Source organism: Pyxicephalus adspersus, chromosome 4, assembly GCF_032062135.1.
Source record: "Pyxicephalus adspersus chromosome 4, UCB_Pads_2.0, whole genome shotgun sequence".
Lineage (NCBI taxonomy): Eukaryota > Metazoa > Chordata > Amphibia > Anura > Pyxicephalidae > Pyxicephalus > Pyxicephalus adspersus.
This window is the reverse complement of record NC_092861.1, coordinates 45,426,188-45,441,738: the sequence shown is the minus strand read 5'-3', so window position 1 is coordinate 45,441,738 and position 15,551 is coordinate 45,426,188. Positions and strand designations below refer to the sequence as shown.

General features: G+C 35.7%; 1 protein-coding gene across 1 annotated transcript in view; it reads left to right on the top strand.

Annotated features, from left to right (window-relative positions):
* Positions 1-15,551, top strand: part of PPM1L (protein phosphatase, Mg2+/Mn2+ dependent 1L) — a 142,200-nt gene that overhangs the window by 93,099 nt on the left and 33,550 nt on the right. The window lies entirely within an intron of this gene.

The window sequence follows — 15,551 nt, the reverse complement described above, 5'->3', positions numbered from 1 at the left end:
AAGCATTTTTTTGTATTGTATATAAAAAGAAAGATCTAAGGTATATTCTATGTGTGAAAAGTGGCAGTTGTGAATAGCTGATATATGTTGAAGGTCCTACTTTTCATTTTTTGTTACAATACATTTTTCCGGTGCCTTTGTGTTCAGTACCTAGTTGCAATGTAAATCAGATTTTCAAGTGTTACATTTTCAAAAGGGCAATTCTAAAATAAAAACGATTACATTGTAAGTGCATAGATATTTTGGAAACTCATAAGAGAGTCTAAAAAGCACTAAAGCATTTAATATTAGGTGTAAAAAAATAAAAAAAAGTTTGAGTTTTGCAGTAAAATTACTGCAGCGCAATGGTACCTAAAACTTGAAAATAAAACGTATAAAAGGTAAGGAACATTCCCCTGTATCTAAACATTCAATTGTTATTTGAGTAGCTATGGATACATTTTTTTCAAGAACTGGGTTTATTTACTTCAACTTCTGCCTAACCTTGTTTTTTTTGTTTATATATAATGACTTCTGTACTGTGTGGAAATTGAACATTCATTTTTTATGCATACAGTGTATTCTGCTTTTAGACATCCGGAAAGGCCTATTTAATTAAAGCTCTCCAAGGCTAAAGAAGATACACTTTCATCAGTAAAGCTGGGTGATCCAGCAAACCTGGAATGGATTTCTTCAAAGTCATTTGCTATTTGAATCCTGGACCAGATCCATTTCATGTTTGCTGGATCACCTAAGTTCACCGATGAAAGTGTATCCTCTCCAGCCTTGGAGAGCTTTAATACATCAGGCCCATTCTATCTGGCAGATAGACTGTAATCACTATTCAGCTCTGTACCTAAAATCCCGTTCCCTGACCCCACCCCATTTACCATTTTTCTGAACCCCCCCTGCATTTTAATTCCAGGCAGCGTCATGTATAGGCATACATTCTGTCCATTCTTATAGAATTATGGGAAATGTAGTGATGGCTCCACAACCCAGAAGTGAAGGAAATATGGAATTGATGGAAGATATGGAGATATGGAGTGATGGAATTTTAAAGATTTCAGTAAAATAATTTGTTTTTATTTACTGCAGTGGAAAGGTAAAGAAAACATTATGGGTAATATAGGTAAATTCTACAAGGAAGAAATAGTTCTGCTTTCAGCTCACCTAAATTGTATGCATAACCATTTTTTCCTGTAAAGGGTAGGGAATGGTTAAAACACATCAGTTCAAGATGTTTTCTACTTCTCTTCAATTACTGTCCCAAACACACAACATGAAATAAGAAGAATTTCCCTCTTAGTCAGCTGTTATGGGAACAGATGTCCACATTGGATGATTTCCTTTCACCTTTCTGCTCTGGTGACACATCTTGCTAGGTAATCTACCCATTGGGATATTTATAACAGAAAGTTTGACATCAAAAAAACTTAAAAACATCCACAATTTCATCCAAAAATCTGCACTGCAATAGAAATGTGTAAACTCATAATATGCCCCACTCTGGGGTGACCTGGATCCCAATAATTCCCAGACCAGAAAACACTGCATAGTGCAGACTTTGTTAACAAACTGTATTTTTCTTGTTGGTAATTTCTTTATATGACATCAATCACCACAAATGGTGATAATTCAAATTTTACATTCACCACAACTGGAGATAAGAGAAAATCTCACATAACTGTCAATGTTCAAGAGATTTCCTTTTCGCTTTGTTGGAGTACCAATGTAACACATGTTTAATTCAGTCCACGTTTTCTACGTTTGTGTCTGTTTCTTCAGAAAGTCTGGTATGAAGACATTCATTAATTATAGCTATTATTTTATCCAGACAGTTCTGAATAGTAAAGAATGCAAAGCTTCATATTTGCCTCATATTTCCTTAAATGACCGGTTCTGGCTATTGACTTATATATTACCATCTTACAAAAACATCTGCAACCATTGTGTGTTATTTTTATTTTCTGCAACAATTTGTCATTAAACGTTGTACCAATGATTGTTAACACATTATATATGGACAACTAGACTAGAGTACTAGAGTGCATACCACTGCATGGCTAATTAAAGTTTCAAGTGTCTGTTCAACCCAGTCAGTCATTTTCTGCTCAGGGAATTTGTTGTGTTTTTTGTGATTTGACATATTTTCAGGTCTTCGATACTGATTTGAACTTAGTAGCAATGGTTGTTTTAGTGAAATTAGGACAAAGACATGGCTTATATTTGTGTTTCAAAGCACTTTTATTCTCTTACCTGCTGATCTATCACTACAGTCTCCAAAATTACAATGCAAATATAGAAGGTAGTATCTGTTAATGGCAAACATTCACCTCCATGGTGATTGTTACATTATGAGATGTGTGGGGATGGGGGTGAACATTTGCTCCATATACAGACGTTGGGGCTTTTCATTGAGCTTGCAGTGGTGAATATACAAATTTACTTTAAATGCATGTCTTGCCTACTTTGAGGACTAGGAAACTGGCCTAGGAATAATGCTGTCATGTAAATCCTGGATCAGTAGACTTTCCTTGTTGAGTGTACATATCTCTAACAAAACACTCCTTTGTTGTCTCTTCACTTGCTCCTTGCTAGAAAGGTATAGCGTAACAATAAGTAAATAAGGGCCAAAACACTTTTCCCTGCTCAGTGCAGACTGATGGTTCTCCATGCACACTGTTGGGTCTAGGCACTTGACCAAAGCTTAGTGAATGCCTTTTAATTATAATAGCTTTTATTATAATACTGTTAGTGTGTGTTGTGACAGGTTAAGAGAATATTCATGCAGACGTGTAAAGCTACTAAACAGTTCCACTTTAAACAGAATTGTCTTTTTCTATTATATTAATAATAAATGCAAGCAAGAAATGTTTCTGTTTGACACTTTGCGGGGTCAATTTTCACAGAAGAGTAAAATATCTCACACCTCCGATGTGCTAAATGAGTCATTTTTAATTACCAGTCAGATGGCCTGCTCTAGCTCTATAATCTGATTTTTTTAATGCAAATCAGGAACGATTTATAACTAATCTGTTTTTTTAGCTGATTACACAGGATATGATTAAATTGTGTAGGCAGTTTAAGAACTAAAAGAGCCCTGAAAAAAAATAACCTTTATATTTAGCAAGAAAAAATATGTGTGTGTGTGTGTGTGTATCAATGCATAAACACATATGCTGTGGCCTAATGTCCAGCACTTCGGAGTTTACAGAACTAGGGGTCCCAGGTATAATCCTCAGGCACACTATCTGCTTAGAATTTATATATTCTCCCTGTATTTGCGAAGGTTTCCTCCGGCAATCTTGTTTCCTCCCACATCCCAGAGAAATATTCCAAATTAGCTGGCTTCCCCTCAAAATTGACCTTAGACTGTGATAATTACATATGACTGTTGGGACATTAGAACATTGGGAAAGTTAGTAACATACCTTTAGTCTTTGGAAAGCGCTGCAGATACAAATTGCTCCTGAACTTTACTGCATCTTTCTAATTAAAATCACCTGACATTTAAGTAAACCCTGCATAACATTTCATTGACTAATCCTATGTACATGTATTTAGAAATTTAGGCAGACTCTAATTGTCTTTTCCCTTTTTGTGTTACTATAGACTCATATTCATGTATTGGGTATTGTTCATTGTTCTTGTTTTATATCTCCAAAACTGTGCAATAGAAATTTACATTCAAAAGAAAACATAAATATAACTTCATATCACAAAACTATGGCTTTGGGGGTTGCAGGTTACTGGAGAAAATACTGTTCAAAGACATCAAGGTATTAAATTTATATTAGTGCTATTATATTAAAAATATTTGGTGTGTGAAATAAGACTACATGTTAAAACCTGCTAAGCCCTTTATTAAGATAAAATTCACGCACAAAAAACAAAGGAGGGATTAATAAAGAATGAGTCCCCTAGAAAAGGTAGCGGCTTTGCCCTCCTCCACCCATCCTTTTACCTGACTGTGATAAGGAGTGCAATAGGCAGCTATATATATATACCTGACTGTGATAAGGAGTGCAATAAGAAGCTTCCCAGTTTGCATTGAGTATGATGGTATGGTCCCATAAGACAACAATTGCCTACAATTGCATCATTCCTAGTAAAGTGACGGGTAGATACACAGCCCTAGCCACTTGTTCTCTCTGGTTCACTGCAGAAGTAGGAATTTTGTGACTGGGCCCTCTAGATATCTTTTCGGCCCTGAATTTTTGCTGAGAGTTAACTTGTACATAATTTGGTTCTGATTCAAAGGAGGCCTGCCCATAATGTTTTTCCAGATGGCCAAATTTGAGCAATTTATGTATGCTTTTTACCTTAAGGAATTTTTTACACCTATGTCCCCATTTTGATTGTGTCATTATATCATTGTCTTAGGTTAATGTTTGGTGTGAAATGGGCTCCTTACAATGGTGGTCACTGGAAAGAATACCCTCTACTGTACATTTGTGATCAGTGGAGGAGCTCCCCCCACATTGATAGTCGGGGTAGTATTCCTTATATTAGTGGTCAATGGGAAAAGGCACTCTTACATTCAAGGTCAGTAGAATAATGTCTATCACTGTACTAAGGTACTCAGTGTGAAAAATTCTCTGTTTACAAATGCCGATATAGATTGTATACATTGTTTAATACCTGAGATAAAAAAGAAAAGGTCCTCTGGTCCTGCAGTGATTGCTTTTTTTACAATAACCATGCAGTTATTGGCAAGCAGATGATTAATTTGCCATTGCTCATAGATAAGAAAATCCCTGGAGGAATCCTAGTACGCTAAGGCTGGCCTGGTGTTTGTACATTTGTTGTGTTCATATTTAAATTTTGTACTTTGTACTTGCATTGTGGACTGCCTAAAAAAAACCAAGTTGATTTGATTTTTTTCATTTGGATGTGATTAAATCCTACAACAGACAAAAGTTCGGAATAGATTTGTCATTGGTAAATGCAAATCCATGTTTGGTCAGGCAGAGCCTGAAGTGTCTTGCCTGATTACCTAGCAGACAGCTGGCAGTCCGTTCTTTGTATCTCAGATATGAAAGGTACGGAGGTTTTCTCTGTCACGCTCTATAAGGTTTAAGCAGTTGATAGTTCTGCTCCAAATACCTAATTTTTACATGTGCACACTTTTATTGAATTTTTTTTTTATCTTGTGTTATTGACATTTTTTTCAGTGTAAAGCAATGGCATTTACTCACAATGAATTCTTATAAGAGAAGTGGTGGAGTGGCTAATGATAAAGAAATATCATAAAAAATGCAATTATTATTTTGAAATCTGGACTTTGGATACTGTAAAAACTTTACCTCAGTTATCTTTTATGCCCCTAGTTGGCAATGCCACAACTATTTAAACCACATAAAGTACTGTGCCCATCTTCTGTGGGAATTCATGCAGCCGCCAGGTATCACCGCACCAACGCGGAACTGTACATGTGCCGCTCAGTGATTTTGACAGATAGACTGATCAGACAGGTGTGTTTCATTGTGGAAGGGACATTTCCTGTCCCTTTCTGCAATAAAACACTGCTTGGTCTTTTTAAAAGAAAACTTTTTTTGTTGCAAAAATACAATAAATAACTTTTTGGGTAGTAGTCAGGATCAGGAGGAGCGGGAATTCCCAAATGTTCTCAAGTGTCTTCCTGATAACCATACATTTCAAACTAAGCTGGTTTTGGCACCTGTACCTGCATTGTTCTGTGAGATTTAGGGTTTGTGTGTGTATGTATATATATACGTTCTACTTTCTGTCAAGGTAAAGCATGCAAGAGAATTTCCAAGATGGTTTTGCTGGTAGTAGGAAAAACTGCAAGCTCCAGATGGTGATTTTTATTTACAGCTAATGGTTGTATAATGTATGTTTTGTATGCAGAATTGTGGTGTTTATCGCTTCATTCTGGACATTTGGTCTTTGCCTGGTTATTTGCAGTGACAATGGGATGATTCAGTGATGGGGGATCTAAAAAGGGTCAAAAGTATGTCCATCAGCAGCAGTATTGCCTTGCAGACTATTGATTTACAGAAAGACTATCCCACAAAATTTGAAACCGCGAAGCTTCACCTGTCTTTATTCTTTTTTTCCCCTTATAACTGACACTGTCTCAGTACATATGAACACACTTCTAAATAAAACAGTGAAATATTGGATCCTATTGCTCAGAAAGCTCTTCTACAATTACTCCTTGTAATTCACTGACAATGAAATGAAAATAATGCTCACGCCATTTCCACATTAATTTTTAGTTACCTTTTATGATAAAAAGCAGCATGTTTTAGCATGTATTTATTAGAAAAGCATTGTTTTAAAATTTCATTTTCTCAATCTTACTTTTATTAGTGAAACTACCTTTCTAGCATCACATTCTTCAACAATATAAAATCATTATACCACATGCAATCTTTGTGAAGTTCATCTATTGTGTGTTTTTGTGTAATATACTGTAGCTCTCTGCTAATCTTTTCTATAAAAATCTTAGTAAGAGTTTCACATTGAATTGTGGGCTGTGTATGGGCTGGTGAAGGGGTGCAGCAGTGACAGTGAAAGGTTTCTTAATGATACCAGGTTCAATGAGTATTGCTTAGGCGCTCAATTTTATTACATAAAACCCTGGGCAAGGGGGCAAAGGAAGGATGATGAGTTCAATAATTGATAAATAAAATAAATGCAAAGTAGTTTAGGGAATTTGTCTGCTAACCTGATGTAGTATAAAACAGTGACAGAGGTTTCCATTACTGACTTCTGATTTTGATAATGCTAGTTGCTTGGTTGGCCTTGGCACCTTGAGCAATGCTTTGGAACAAGACTTCTGAATGACTTACGGTTTAAAATTGTGACCCACTGTATTGAAACCACAGACAGCCAGGCAGCTAGCATTCTTAAGGCAGTCAAGTTGTACCTTGCTCTTGAACTGCTGCCTTGTGACAGAGATACTGCATATTGGCCCTGATTTATTAAAGCTCTCTAAGACTGGAGAATATTTACTATAATGGAAGAACCAACAAAACCATAAAATCATTTGCTATTATTTGACAATTCTTTTTCAATCCTGGACCAGATCCATTTTAAGTTTGCTGAATCACCCAGGTTCACTCACGATAGTCTATCTTCTCCAGTCTTGGAGAGCTTTGATAAGTCAGGCTCATAGCGTCTACCTGTGCAGCCCAATAGGGAATAAATAAGTTTGGCAGTAAGTGGTACTAAACCATTTACCGCCACCCATTTACAAATGCTGGTTCTTTAGGAACTAACGCTACAGTCTGAGCTGCCAAGAGCCGCATGGAATCGCTTTCTTCCACTGTAGGTATGAAGCTACTTAGCAATTGTATTTTCTGTAAATGTGTCATATATTGCATATGTAATGATTTAATGTCTGCCATGAAAAATACTTATAATTTCATGTGAAACATACAATAAATGTTTACATATATTACACAATTCTGATTGGATTATGAATGTAAAAGCTTGTTGCATTCATATTTATATATGAAAAATGTAAAAAGAATGTAATTTCTTGAAACTGAAGCATTGAAGCTTTTCAGTGCCTCTGAAATAGCAGGGAGAATAAAAGATTTCACATTCTGTTTGCAGCTATTTATAGCACTAACATTCTTTACAAATGAAGGTGCTGCTTTCTAGCATTTACACGCACTTTATTGTGCACGCTTCTTAAGCACAATGACTCATTTTTCATTACAGTTAATTTTAATGGATTCATTAATACAGCAGGTGGCTTCCTGATCTCAGCACAAAATGTCAAGCTACAACCTGGGGATAAAATCTGATATCAGTTTCACCTGTCAGATCTTTGCAACGCTGCTACCATTTCTCGTTGTGGTTATAGAAAACCTTTTATAAAGCCTTCTTGAAAATAATAAAAGGTGGCACCAAACAACCAGCCCTGATTTTTACTGATATGACCAGGGGTCTGAACTTCCTTGAGCAAGGTTATGTAACCTTATGGAAAGTAAATATGATATCCCTTATAAATAATACTTAGCCAGATGGATCCAGTGCAATTTTGATGTCTGATTATGTGATTGTATCTGACAACATCTCCAGTGCCTATACACCAGCTTCCCTGATACTAGCTGTCTCACTGCAGATTATACACAAGATTACTTCTGAGCAAGGTCAAGCTTTATTTATTGACTGTTCTAACTACCTGGATGCACACAACATCAATGTTTCTAAAATCCATTCCAAACCGTTCTTTCCAGTGTGCAGCTCCTGGAAGGAGTAAGAGGGTATTAATTTCATACCTCCTGCACATTCTGTCAATCAGAATTGTAGAACAAAGTTGCAGTGATATTTAAATATTGTAATTTAATCAGTCACTGACCTAATAAATCTAAATATAAACCCCTAGCACAGTTTTAAAGAATGTTAGGGAACATGCTGTCATTTCTGTTTGTCTAGAGGAAATCTTTCATTGCGATTAGGAAGTAATCTGGTGCATTAAAACCTTTCTTCATTCAGCAAACACACAGAGGGATTATTCTGCATCTTATCACACATATTTTTATTTCCAAATGAATAAGAGCCATCAAGTCAAACAATTCTAAAGCTTAATACCTGGAAATTATATTTAAAAGTAACAAAGTTCCCCCACCGTGAAATGGAAGCTATTTTTTTTTTTAATAGAGCAGACTCTACTGCAATCATGAATAGTTTTAGAGCCTTCACAAACATATATCTGTAATAAGTCAAAATACATATTAATATTAAGTATAATTATCACCACTATAGTTTAGTGCATTTTCAGTGGGCATATAAATGAATTAGTATTATAATTCATATATATTTCATATTATAATTCATATAATATCATTTCTGAATGACTTTATTTTACATTTTTACCACCCAAGTCATCCACATTTTTATTATTATTTTCAATACAGATATTTATGTAGGATGTTCATCACCTGTTGAGAAAAGGATGAGGACTCTGATACATTATCATAATAACCATACGCAATATACTATATATATATATATATATATTTGCTTTAGAAAGTTTTCAGACTCCCTTCATTTTTTTACAGTTTGTTATGTTTCCGGCTGATACAATTGTTTTAATTTTAAATCCTTCATTGAAAAGATGTTACAGAACTTATATTGTAGATGTATCCAAATATACACTTTAGTGATTTGAAAAAAGATTTACCTGCCTGGATTTGCACCTAAGCATAATAGATGGCAGATGCTACATTCAAGGACTTTGGTGGTAGGGTTCCTGACCTGGGTTATTAAAGGTCCTATAAACCACCCTGATCATTTCATTACACTGTTCTGGAGCCATCAGTCTCTGCTTTCCTGCACATGATTCCATTTGGCCAAGCAATTTTAGTTCCTGACAATGTGAATCATATGTAGACAGCCTAGAGCTCCCAGTAATGAACACAGGCAATAGAAGCTGAAATTTCTTTCTAAGATCCCCAACTTGCATCCCTCTCACTCTCACTCACACACTTCTTTTCCCTTTTGTAACAACTCCTTGCTTTGCATCAGTCTTTGCCAAAAGGACTGCTGCAAAAGCACTAGTGAGTCAATCATTTTTGGTCATTTTTCACAAATATAACATCTATAAATTTTGTATGTACCCATTGGGCCCGATTTATCAAAGTAGAGAAGATACTAGAGAAGATAGACTATCATGGGTGATTTGGCAAACCTGTAATGGATCTAGTCCAGGATTGAAAACATTTACCAAACAATACCAAATGATTTTAAGAAATTCACTTAAAATTTGCTGGATAATCTAGGTTCACTTATAGTCTATCTTCTCTGGTCTTGGAGAGCTTTAATTAATCAAGCCCATTGAAAGATGCAGGCATTCCTGTATGGTCTGTGCAGATACAGTAGAAGCCATTTGAACTATTTTCTTTCCCAGGACTACATCTTAAGCTGCGTACACACTTCCAATAATTATCCTTGGAAACGAACGACCGATCGGCCGAAAATCATTCACAAAAAAAAAGGTGACCAACGACACCGACGAACGAGGATTGTCGTTGGAAACAAACGACTGTCACGGTGGATCTGATTGGCAGACGATCGTTCGTTATCTATCATGTGTACAGTCGTTCAGTGATCGTGCATTTTTCTGCAATACACTTTCCCCTTTACTTGTCACTTCCTGCATCGTTCAAACAATTGTATCTAGCGTGTACACACTATTGGTGAATTAAATTTGAACGATCGTATTGTTACAGCATGTACAGAATTGTGCACAATACGATCGTTCAAATAAAATCGTGCATAATCGTTGATCGGCTGTAATCAATTGTTTCCTAGCTATAATTATTGGAAGTGTGTAATTAGCTTTAGACATGGTATGTTCTGCACTAGAACAAAAGAACAATACAATCTGATTGGTTACCACAAACAGCCATAACTTTCTTTCTGTAGAGTTTCATCAAACCCTAGTCTTACTAAATATGTGTGCATAACATACTGGTTCTGGGCCTGTAATGCTCTAAATTACAGCCCTGGAGGTAGAAACCTTTAAAAATAAGTCAGCAATAGTTGCTCCTCTCCCATATTTCAAGTCTTAGAGTTTATTTTACTGCAGTTTTATTTTAACAGAAATATTTATGAGAATATTCCTGTACCAATTCCAAATAAACCTGTCATTAAATATGTAATTATAATTTTTAAAGTTAAGAGCTTAATCAGTCCTTTATTACACAATCGGTAAAAAATGTATGAAGATTATAGGTAAATAGTGTTCATTCATTCCACTTACATATTTCCTATCCTAATAACATGCAGCAAAAATGTTTCTGTTTGATGTACAAGAATTCATTTAATAGAAATGATAGACAGTGCAGGTTTTCCTGCAGAATATTTGTTTCAGCAGAAAATAAAACATGTTTATTTAATGAAATAAATTTATAGCCGCTATGTATTTTATTTTTACATGGTTTAGATCTGAATGATTTGACATCAGTTTTTAGTATATATTGTTGTACTCTCTTATCATTGAATTGGTAATCATAAAGGTAATTAAAGATATAACTCTGACAAACATGAACATTATGTAGGAGAAACAGGCGCCTACCCTTTCTTTTCTTCTTCTTCATCTGCCCTATTCTGTGGAAATTCCATATCAAGTCAGATTGACCTTGAATCTGAACAGGTGGAAATCCAGGCTAATGTGTTCACTGGTTCAAGCACTCATGAGCTCATGTAGAGTTCCCGAATGGCCATCTCACCTGAACATTACGTCTTACTGGTAGCAATGTGACCAGTGTCTGAGTACTAGTTATGGGAGATGCCATCAGTGAGAAACAGGACAAAAAATACTCAAGTTTTGTTGGCTCATAAAATTAAATTGATGGGGGTGGGTTAGGGTTTGTATAGGGGGTATTGGGCTTACATTATTACACTTTTGGTAAAATGTGTTTTTTTTTCACGGTAGAGGTTGTTCATTCTTGGGTAAGATCTATTATCGTATCAAAGGGTATGTTTTTGTTTTATCTTTTTCTAGAACACAGATTAGCCTTATGCAAGACAAAAATGGTTCACTGTGATTGGTGACTAGTTTTATATGCTATCATGACTAGTACATGTAATATGATTTCCAGATAATTACACATCCAACCATCTTTATTATTTTACTTCAAAGATGTTTATGAATGGCCTACTTTGTGCTGGGAAATCATTTCATGTTTTATGCGAGGACTTACCATACATGTCTTCCTGCTGGAACAGTCATGGTAAAAATAAAGACCGCCAGTCACTAGGGCAATCCAGGAGGCAAAATATATGCCTGGTCATTGGTTTTTCCTTAAATGCATTCAACTAGACAGACACAACAATGCTGCATTTTTTATCATTCTGTCTAGCTTATTTTTTGAAGATGTCACAGTAATACAAAGTATGTTTGTTTTTGTGTGTTTTCTTCAACCTGTGCTAAGTCATTTATTTACTGCTGTTTTGTTTGTTCGATTAATTCTTTGTCCCACACATTCATATCAGGATGCTGATATTGTTTACTCACCTAATTACAGTTTTATCTTGGGATTATATTCACCTAAATCAGCAAGCACAAATCCAAATATACTACTTTTGACAAAAGAAAAAAGTTAATTATTTTTTATATTTTTCCGAATACTGCCATTTGTATCATGCTGTCACTAAATTATTAATGGAATAGTTGGCCAGAAGCATTGAATGGAAAGCAGATTACAGCATGAACATACACACCTAGCATTGTGGAAAGGAGCCTTTTAACGTTCGGGAGACATCCCATAATGACAGATAAAGGCCTAATTATAGATGCTATAAAGGCTAATTATACAGTTAGGATACATATATGTTTAGGTGTTATAAAAATATGACCATGTTAATGACCTGACTTTTTTCTATTGCGGTAAAGCAGTAGAGCTTGGTCACCTCTCTGACTGGACAGTGAAGCAGCACCAAACCACCAAGCTCATCCTTCTGCCTTCTTTCTTAGTTCTTGGTTGCTCCGCACATGTGCACGCATAACACCTTATTTGCACCTGTTTCTACCCCTCCCTCTCCTTATCTCACTTGTAATGTGCAAAAAAACTGAGGGCTTGATAGCTAAGTGGGCAGCAGCATGTTCTGGCTTCACACATAGCTTGGAAGTGTGTTCCTACCCTGATCCCCACTGATAGCGGGCATGGTGGAAAGCTGTACCTCCAAGCAGCAGACAAGGACATGGACCTGCTGCACTGCTTGGTGTGCTCAGAAATGAATTGAAAGCCTGGGTAACTGGCAAGATAACCAGATATTGTATTAGAAAGGAAGAACACAAAACACAAAGGGCACATTGAGCATGTACTTTTGTGCTGACCATACACAATTCTTTATTTTTTTAAGTGGGGTTACCAAACAATTTAGGGGTTAAGATCTAAAACTAGTAGGGTATGGTTGGGTTTTTATTGTTTGTGTAACTTTTATCATTTAGTCTGAAAGAGACAAGATACCATATATACTCAAATATAAACTTTTCAAAAAGATTTGACCTGAAAATGCTAATAGAAAAAGATTATCAGTTTATAGTTGGGTGACAGTTGCATGTTCAGGAACTTCAATTGTTTGTAACACATTCCATGCATTGGAACCATGTTCAGAAGATCATTTAAGACGATGTGACCCATCATTTGGTTTATATTGGAGTATGTATACACAGATCATGTTAAAGATTTTTTTGCTTTTTCCCTATAGCCAACTACTATCTAACGTGGATTATTATCATTCAATGCAATGCTGTGCTTTAAATAATCTTTAAATGTTAATCACAGTCACTGAATACTTGACCACCATAATCTTAATGGACAACTTGAGGCCTCTCTGGTCAGTGTTTTAAAAAGTGAGAATAGGACATGAAGAAATGATTGGTTTGTTGTTAGGGAAAGAAAACAAATTATGACCATCTCAGTAATCCTGCTAAAAGCTTTGAGCATGACACAGCATTTACATTCATTTCTCTTCCTAAATGACAGATATAATGTGGATCATAGTCTTTATCACATTTGTCCTGTCATAGTAGTATTCCCCAGACAAACACAGAAATCTGAATTTTTCTTTTTTTTTATTGATCTCGTGAAGATCACACATTTGTACAACTCATAAGCATAAGCAATAAAGACAAGGTTATTGAAGTCATGTCTGAATTGGAGAGCTTTCTGTGGCGAGGCTCATAAAGTATTCTCTTTTTTCCAGTTTATACTTTACAGAAATTAACATTCTCATTGAAATCATACCTTTTTGTCACAAGTAAATTGGAGATGCAGTTGATTGTCCATGTGTCAGTATTGTAATATGGACTATGCAATGAATGTAAAATCAACTTTTTCTTTCACAGTGAAAATGCTAGGGACAATAATCCTATTGTGAAGCTCACTAACTGATATGTTTGTTTCATATAGATAAACAACGAACAATAGCAATGCAATCACCAATGAATATCAGTGTATGGAATGTACACTGCAATCAAAATTCCAAGCCAAACAATAGGAAATATACAGGAGTCAGCAACTGCTGAGCAGGTGACTTTTCCCTGCAGGTATTCCTTCACTGAACTTGATATTTTAAAGTGGTGCTGGAACACATTCCATGCTAAGATCCTGCACAGACAATGGATTTGTGCAGCATTTCAGAAAAAAAAATGTTGCCATTTACCCACCACAACCCAAGAAAATCACACATCCTGAACTTTAAGCAGAGCATGCAGCAGTGCATTGCTTTGCGGTTTGTGGGTTAGGGTGCCTTTATGCTAACTCATGTGTTGTCTGCATAGAATTGTTATTTTTTTCATTGTTTCTCATTTGAAGTTTCATGTTAGGTTGTATATCTTCCTGGTTAAGCAACTCAGATTTATGTGTCACCTCTTTGGCAGGTATTACATTTCCCATATACAATATTCTTCAGTATTTATATAGCACCAACATATTACATAGCACTTTACGAAGTCCATAGTCATGTCACTAGCTTTCTCTCAAAGGGGCTCACAATCTAATGTCCCTACCATAGTTTCTTGACTTTTTTATACAGTCCAAGTTCAATTTTGGGGGGAAGCCAATTAATTAAACTGCATGATTTTGGAATGTGGGAAGAAACCCAGAGAATACTAGGCAAACACAGGGAGAACCTGCAAACTCCATGCAGATAGTGTCCTGGCTGAGATTTGATCCTGGGATCCAGCACTGCAAAGGCCAGAGTGCTAACCTCCCTGCTGCCTACAATATGTGTGGTGAATATTACACAGCATGTCCATGTGTGAGTGGTGATGTGTCAGATATACAGAAAATAGTCAAAAAGAAATCTTATAACAAATAGGCAAAATCTTTTATGTATGTCCTCTGGTGATTGTTCATTATTGCACAGAATAGTAAAGGATTAAAGTAATGTTCATGCACCGCTGTGACTATCAGACCAGTATCATCGTGGGTAGAAAAGCGTATTGTGGTAAAGTAAACCAAAGGAAATAGAACATATCAGGTCACAACTTTGATAAGAAAACATTATTCCCTGTTTATTTCAGGTTGTGATAAGTGTTTGTAAGATTTAGGGAGCGTAAAAAAAAAAAAAAAGATTGCAGAACAGGAGATAGTAAATTACTATCTTGTAGAGGTCACAGAGGTCTAATTGAGCTGTAAACAAACACTTCTTCTAGAAACCTATGGTAAATACTCTCCAGAATCCTTCATTTTTTACCACAGAATATAATTATTTATATTTAAAAATGGAAGTGAGCTGTCCAGGGGTTCCAAGAGTGCCTACAATTTTATGTGCAAGCATGTACAGCTTTTTTACACATCATTACTCACTACCCATGAGTTTGCATTTCTCAAGTGATGACAGGTCAATGCTGTTCATAAGGAGGCTTATTTCTCTACATTTGTCATATATTTGGAACCAACATGAAAAGCAGGTTAGTATAGTCCTGTTGACTTAATTAAGCAGTCCTCATGGCCGATGTGTTGCGTTCAAGCTTCTTGGATGCAGTATGTCCTATTAAGAAACATTTAAAATAATGGTGAAGTAAGGTCAACCATAGCACAGTTCAGTTAGGCTTTAAATAACATTTTTTTTTT